Below are 7,086 nucleotides of genomic sequence, written 5' to 3'. Positions count from 1 at the left end.
ATTCCATCTCTAATAAATTTATTCAATGTTTTTGACTGAATAGAACACAGTGTTCTCGAGTAACCGATTCGATTTTTCCGAAAGACAAGGCTAATTTCATGATAATTATTGAACAGGCACTCCGAAAAATAAATATTAACGATGATAAACATTTTAGGCACCATTTTTCACCGATCTATTCTCTACGTAATAAGTCCAGCACCGAAACAATCGCCAAAGCATGTACGATTGTGAACACGTTTGCATAGCAAACTTTGACGTTCTCGTATGTGAACAACTATGAATAGACATGCCTGCAATTCCAAAACGCTTCACGAACGCTAGAAAATCGTCCCAAGAGAGCACCGTCCAGATACGGTGTACGAATGCTGCACGTTTAGCTGTTCTATAAATAATAAATGGAAAAAAATAATATATGACGGACTATTTCCTCGTTTTATAACGCAGTCGATCTAGTAATCAGAGGCACATCAAATCAGAAATAGCCAAGTTCAGTGATTGACTTACTGCAGGGTTAATGGCTGTCTCGTTTATAACGCCAATGCCCTTCTTGGACGGTCCTACCTCATACGCTAACAGTACAACAGACGGTGCAGCAAGGACGATTGGCAGACAGAATCCGGTTTGCAATACGTGCCCAAGCGAACAAATACCACCAACAGCTAGTTGCACTGTTAACACGGCGCAGTTGTTTGTCAGGGGTTCAGTGTTACGCTGGTCCTGCTGGTATTCGCACCCGCTATGGACAACAACGGATACCTATCGCACCTGCTTGAAAGGCAACAGTCGACACAGCATAATAAAGTGGTGCCTAGCCAGTAACAACACTGGGCTGAACAGAAATCAGAGACAGAGACAAAAGCTAGCATGCTACTCTGTGGAAAGGAGTGTACCGGCTGTCTGCTAAGGAAGAGTCTTAGCGGACACCATAAACAATGCAGTGGTGGTTGAAGAAGTTGTCGAAAGTAGATGATTGGACGAATGGATTTTTACGGCAGTCAGGGCTGCCCGAAACAAGAGAGTCACCTATTGATTATCGAACTCCCGTTTCACTGTTAGATGGGGTGGGATCATGTCGATAAACTAGCTGGTTTGAAAAGGTGGAGAATTAGTCGGGTCTAAACCATTAGAGACGTATTTTTGTGTTTCATAGTTTAGTATGTACACATCCTTTGCAAGTTCAAATACCTGCTGAAGAGGAATATTTTAAAATTAATGACTCTATGCTTTTGCGCAATTAAGCTGTTCTGTCGGTACACTATTAAAGCACTCTCAGCCTTACGGGGAACTGGCTTCAATGTTGATAAGAAAAAAAGACATGAAAAACTTTTATGTCTATTTTATTGGATACTTAATGTTTTATTGGTTTACATTCTCTAAAATAAACCTAGCCGTAGGAAACGTCAAGAAAATGTTATTTTTTTTTTTGAATGAATATCGATGCGTATAATGCTCCAACATTTCTAAACAACTTCACGAAGTAGCGAAGGAACGAGTGCCTGCCGTTGTGTCCATCAGATGATCAGTTTGCCACACAGAAAGGGTGATATAAAATTTCTAGCATAGCAGTCTTCTTTATGATTGTAATTCGAACGTTGACATGTTTGGTTGCATTTCATTTCACTTGAATGTCCTTAAGGAGAAGCGGCGTGTCATTCGTTTACGCTCTCATAGATACTTGATTGTCCGATGACCATTTTCGCATAGCCAGCAATTTACGATTTGGACAAGAGTTGCTTTTATAGGATCCATGTGGTGGAACATAGATGAACTGGGACCTCATCTTTTCTGAACTTGCTGGTTTGGTACGATGCCGATAAAGTGCCATTAGCTACGTTTTAGGCCGTCTACCTTACAGAGGCAGACTTTTGGATCTTCCTCGAGCCCATAAGAGAGGTGATGGACAGCGCTCAGATGGGCTCACGAACAGGGACTGGCTTTCATACAAAACGTCCCTGTATTGCATACATACAACCCAATGGGCTAAGTGAAATTACGCTCAAGGTTTGCTTGTCAGCCTTGTTTAGGTAAAGGATTCTGTTGGAAGTCTAAGGAGGGCATGCTAAATACTTACTGTAATTATACTAACGTCAGCAATATCATTGATTTTTATGATAAAATTACTTTCCCTATCCATATGAATGGTATGTTCTGACACCTTCATAATATGTGCATTAGCTTACGTGATTCCAAAACACTATTTGAATAATAGATACGAGTGATTGATTGGGAAACTGTAAGATTAGAATTATTCGAAAATGACAATAAATATTGCGTAAATTGCGCAGTGTCTTTTGTTACAATGGCTTTTACTCATGATGTTCTATATGTTTTGTGATGATCCGAACTCAGACACGAAATCAAACATGGTTAGATTAGTTTTTTTCAAAACTTAAACGAGACCAAAAGAAGGTCTCAAGTGTTCCTATCAACAAGTCATGTTCTTTCTACATCTCTAATGAATATATGAACTACTACAACTATTTCTGAAATAAGTATGATATTGATAAACCATCTCACTGTCACGCTCATACTCTTTAAAATTAGTCCAACTCATTTACTTAATAGAAATCATGTTAGAGGCTTAAAAAGTGCTTGCCTAACCGGATTAGACTTCATTAAAACTTTAAAATCCACAATGACGCAGCATCGCAAACCCTACTGTTCAGGTGTAACTGTGCCGTACGAAACATTTGCAAACATTCTCGATGTCTGTAATGGTTAGGACAGAAACAAGCCTGTTTCTGCCACTTTCTCTTTCTATATTTAGGTTAAGAAGTTAAATTATAATCTAGCGTATGAATGGCAGCTCCTGCAAATGTTATAAAAGCTCTTAAAGGCTCGTGACGCGTCGCACCGTAGTAAAAAAGCAGCCAACGAAGTTAGCAACAAGAGCGATGTGTGCAGAGGAGCTGTTATTATTAACGCGGTATGAGGCGTCCGATGGTAGGACGCAAACCTATTCTCGAGAAGGTGCTCGTTTTAGCAAGCAGAACTGTCAAGTCATGTTGACTAATGGTTTTGGCCAACGACTGTAGCATGAACGGTGACTGTGCTCAAATGCAAAGCGGAAAGCCCATTGTAGATCCGCAGAAGTCGTTACGCAAATTCACGTATATACGTTTACTGGGAAGCGCGCTACTTTTCAGCGGTGACACGTACACCTTGGAATTATTTAGCCAGTTTTAAATGTGGTTGAGATATTTATTCTAGACCGTCTGTAATGATAGCACTTTAGGAAATTTCCGATTTCCTAAGCTATCTCAAAAATTGCGTCTTACTGTGTGGTGCAATAATAGCTAATGAAGAACACCATAAGTGATATGCTTTTGTGGAGAATCATCCAGTTGGTACAATTTTAGACAAATATGCGCAAATTAGAGAAAAACAATGTTATTTTTATTATAAGTAAAAATATTTCTCACAAGTGAGCAATAGAAATCAACGGCACGAACTTCTTCACACAAATATGTATGCTTGTTCGTGCACTCGATGGAACAAATTTCAACAAACTATTTCAAATGCTTTTTATTAAGATGTTATTACCTTTTTTGTCCCTATCTTCTAGAAGAACGTTCTCATTCCTTTCCGTTAATCACCTCAACGCTCGGAATAGTTGACCCAACAATCCACGCTTTTTGCTTGCTTTAACCCATTTCTGCTGAGCTCCACAGTTAGATACGAAATGTAAAAAGACAAAAACAGTTATTCCCGTTTATTTTTGTTGTTGTGCGGTCTGCCTGTTTCCGCTTTTGCAACGTCATTACTGTGTGACGACAAAGTCGTTCTGCCAGTTGCGTCGAAAACGAATTAATTAACTGAAAATACATATGGTATGATTAGCAATAGAAGATTGCAAGTAGGAGTAGCGATTTTCTCTGGCGCACCATAAAACGTTACCTATGGTCTACTCTTCGGTGTGTGCTGGTAACAAACTGACGACATGAGGATGAGCCGCAGCGAGGCGTATCGTCCTGAAGAGGACAGAACGTTGGAGTCTAGTCTTGCCATCGCGGAGGCAAAGCACAATGCATAGCGGAACGCATTTCTATCACTGCACGGGACACCCCGGTTGACATCAGCGCTTCGGCAGCTGCCATACTACTGATTGATTCCGTACGAAGTTCAGTGATCTGCTGTAACACAATGGCATTGGTCCAGGTGTTCCAATGTGTTTTTTTTAACTGTAAAACATATAGTTATTGATTGGATGATCATTTTCATAACAATTTTTACCGATATGAGCGTCACTGCATCAGCGCAGCAATGAAATGGATCAACTGGAGGTTCCGACGGAAAAACAGGTTGTTTACCGAGGAGCGCGGAAAGTGGAACATTTCCTGTCGATCATGCCAAAGCCCTTCGTTTGAAGGAGTTTGAATCAGCAGATATCGACATGTACAAAGCGCAGTTCGACAAATGCGTTCGTACCTAGATGTGCATATAACAAATTTAAGACGAATTATTTTAGTGACTTTTATTTTTTATTTTCAGATACGATTGTCGTACGATCAGTTTGTTGAGCATTTGTTGTCCAGTAGCATCCGTTTGGTATCGGCCGACGTGTTGGGCGCCGAAGGGTATCGTTTGAGCTTGATTAGAAATATACCACGAAATTTTAGTTTACATTTGTAACTATCGGTGACTGAGTTCTCGCTAGGTACCCATTGAACTCCAAATACGCGTTCGTGCCATTTTAACCTATATGTGCTGTGAGCGACATATCTTTCCTATGTGATAATCACTAGTATGCAACAACCGTTGACTGAAAGGGGCTGTATCGACGGCCAAATTTACCGTTTTGATTGGTGACCAGGTTTTTACCTGTTTATGCTCGTCTGTGCGTGCTTGTTTGTTGATTAGTTTCTCGTCCCTATATTAAGATTTTTGCTGGTACGCGAACTGTTATGACTTACACTTATTTAGGCATTGATCTTCAAATGCGGGAATTTGCTAATAATCCGTTACGACTTGATGGGCATTTTGTTGACTGTTATTGAAATTTAAAGTACGCCGATTTGCAGGTAAGCTGCTAACTATTATTTTTGCACATATCTGCTCTATATCTATGATATTTTTGGGTTTTATATATTTTGTTGTTGCATGACATGTAGTTTGTTTGATTTTAGATTTGATATAAACGGCGATAATGTGCTAGACTTTATGAAATTAAAGCATATGATGGAAATACTTGGCCCGCCTCAAACATATATTCAACTCAAGGATATGATAAAGGGGATTGACGACGATTTTGATGGAAGCATAAGTTTCACTGGGGTATTGAATATTCATAACGTGGCTGCAGGAGAGCAAAAAACCATGTAGAACTAAAAAAAAGAGGTCTGGGGTCTAATTTTAATGATGCATCAGAGTAAACAACAGGTTACTTCTAAGAAACTTTCATTAATTCAAAAATATTCTGCAACACTGCTTAGTATTGTGTAGGTAATGTCAAGCACACTCTCCTCGCTGAAAACACTTATCCTTCTGACTAGGTATTCGACCAACTGGAAACATTTTGAGCATACTAATGATATAATGTGCGATGTCCTTAGTCAGTTTCGCCATTAACCTAATACACAGTTCATATCATGTTTGCCTAAGTAGCTATCTACTACGATCCCTGTGGAAAAATTTAGTAAACGCAATTGAAGCTTCGATATAACTATTCGCTACCAGTATAGCTATAATAATGATATTGCTTTTGAGCATTCGTTTCCGGCTCATATATATTAAGATATAGCACGTTATACTAATAGTGCATGAAATGCCAAAGAGGCCGTACTACATCTCATTAAATTTGCCTTTGCTTATGTCCGATGTACCAAAGTTCCTGTTGACCTTCAAAATACGGAAGGCTAGTCGCGTTAGTAAGAATGACCTCAATCGACGTCTCCCAACCTTCTCCCAAGTCTCTGGAGCGAAGGATTATTTTAAAACCAAAAGAAAGGTAATTTTCGCCGGCACACTTGTCAAACAACTATAATAATCGTAGATCGGCTGGCTCTTGATGTTCAATCTTTACCAAGTTACTGGGGATTCGCATTTAAAGAATTATCTATGTACACTTTGCGGCACACTATTTCCTTTATTCAGATCTGTATTTACTTGCACTATGATCACAAAGGTGCTAACGGGCTCCAGCCCGCCAGAAGGGCATGTAATGCTAGCACTGCTAGCGTTCGAAGCCGCTGCAGTAATAACGGCGCCACTGTGTCACTTACGTCGACTAATAACATTAGCCAGCCAGAAGCGGGCCACAGCTATCGGAGGGATCGGCAGGGCTCGTATCAACAACACTGATGGCAATGCTAAGGAAAAGGAAGATACAGTAAGCGAGGCTAGCGGCGTAAACAAAAACTAGAAAACGAAAAAGGAAAAAGGAGGCTTAATGACCGACTGACGTCAAGTAATTGTCAGAAATGTCCGAAAACCGAAGTGGCTTCGCTCTCCATGAGGTAGTGAATACGAGGCGAGCACAGAAGTAGTATTGACAGTTAAGACAATTATATACTAAAGGCAACGAAAGGAAAACAACAGCAAGTATTTACACACTTGAATGTATACGATGCATGTCGTCCCGATAAAATCAGCTTAATACATGACGCGTGGTTTACAATCGTGGTGCAGTTAGCGGTAAGGCGTGCTATCGGAACTGCGCAGCTATATCACAACAGAAGGATAACATATTTGAAACGGCATAATCTACAGGAAAATGGCAACGGAAGCTACTCTAAAGAAGATACTGGCTCGAAATTTAGTAAACGTCAAAAGAAACCATACGTTTTAGTAGAAAGCCGCACAACTGAAAAAAATAGCGAAAAAATAACGAAAAATATAACATTTCCTGTGAATTTGTAGCTATATAATAGAGTTATCTATAGCAAATAGTAGTTTGTAAAGTTGTCGGGATCGTAATTTATTAGATTATTTAACGAAAATGTCTAAAGATAAGATTACGTATTATTAATTAAAAGTAAAATAGTCCTTCTCTGCATTGAAAGTGTCTCCACCCTGCAACTAAACTAGTACGATACCTGTAATTTTGTATGCGATGGAGCACATTCATAAAACAAATTAACTTAT

The 7,086-nt window shown here is 39.5% G+C and overlaps 1 protein-coding gene across 4 annotated transcripts in view; it reads right to left on the bottom strand.

Moving 5' to 3' along the window:
* The window catches only part of LOC111266845 (proteasome activator complex subunit 3), a 7,511-nt gene extending 6,684 nt beyond the window's left edge, over positions 1 to 827 (bottom strand). For 2 of the 4 annotated variants that reach the window (XM_022844665.2, XM_022844664.2), the window contains exon 1: positions 565 to 827. The gene's annotated coding sequence lies outside the window, so the exon portion shown is untranslated. Of the gene's footprint in view, positions 1 to 507 lie in introns of all 4 variants that reach the window. The other 2 variants (XM_022844663.2, XM_022844662.1) reach the window with 2 other exon arrangements.
* Between the last annotated feature and the right edge of the window lie 6,259 nt (positions 828 to 7,086).

The sequence above is a fragment of the Varroa jacobsoni genome, unplaced genomic scaffold (genome assembly GCF_002532875.2).
Source record: "Varroa jacobsoni isolate VJ856 unplaced genomic scaffold, vjacob_1.0 scaffold_1120, whole genome shotgun sequence".
NCBI classification, from domain to species: domain Eukaryota; kingdom Metazoa; phylum Arthropoda; class Arachnida; order Mesostigmata; family Varroidae; genus Varroa; species Varroa jacobsoni.
The sequence above is the reverse complement of the archived record's forward strand: the minus strand, read 5'-3'. Positions and strand labels throughout refer to the sequence as shown.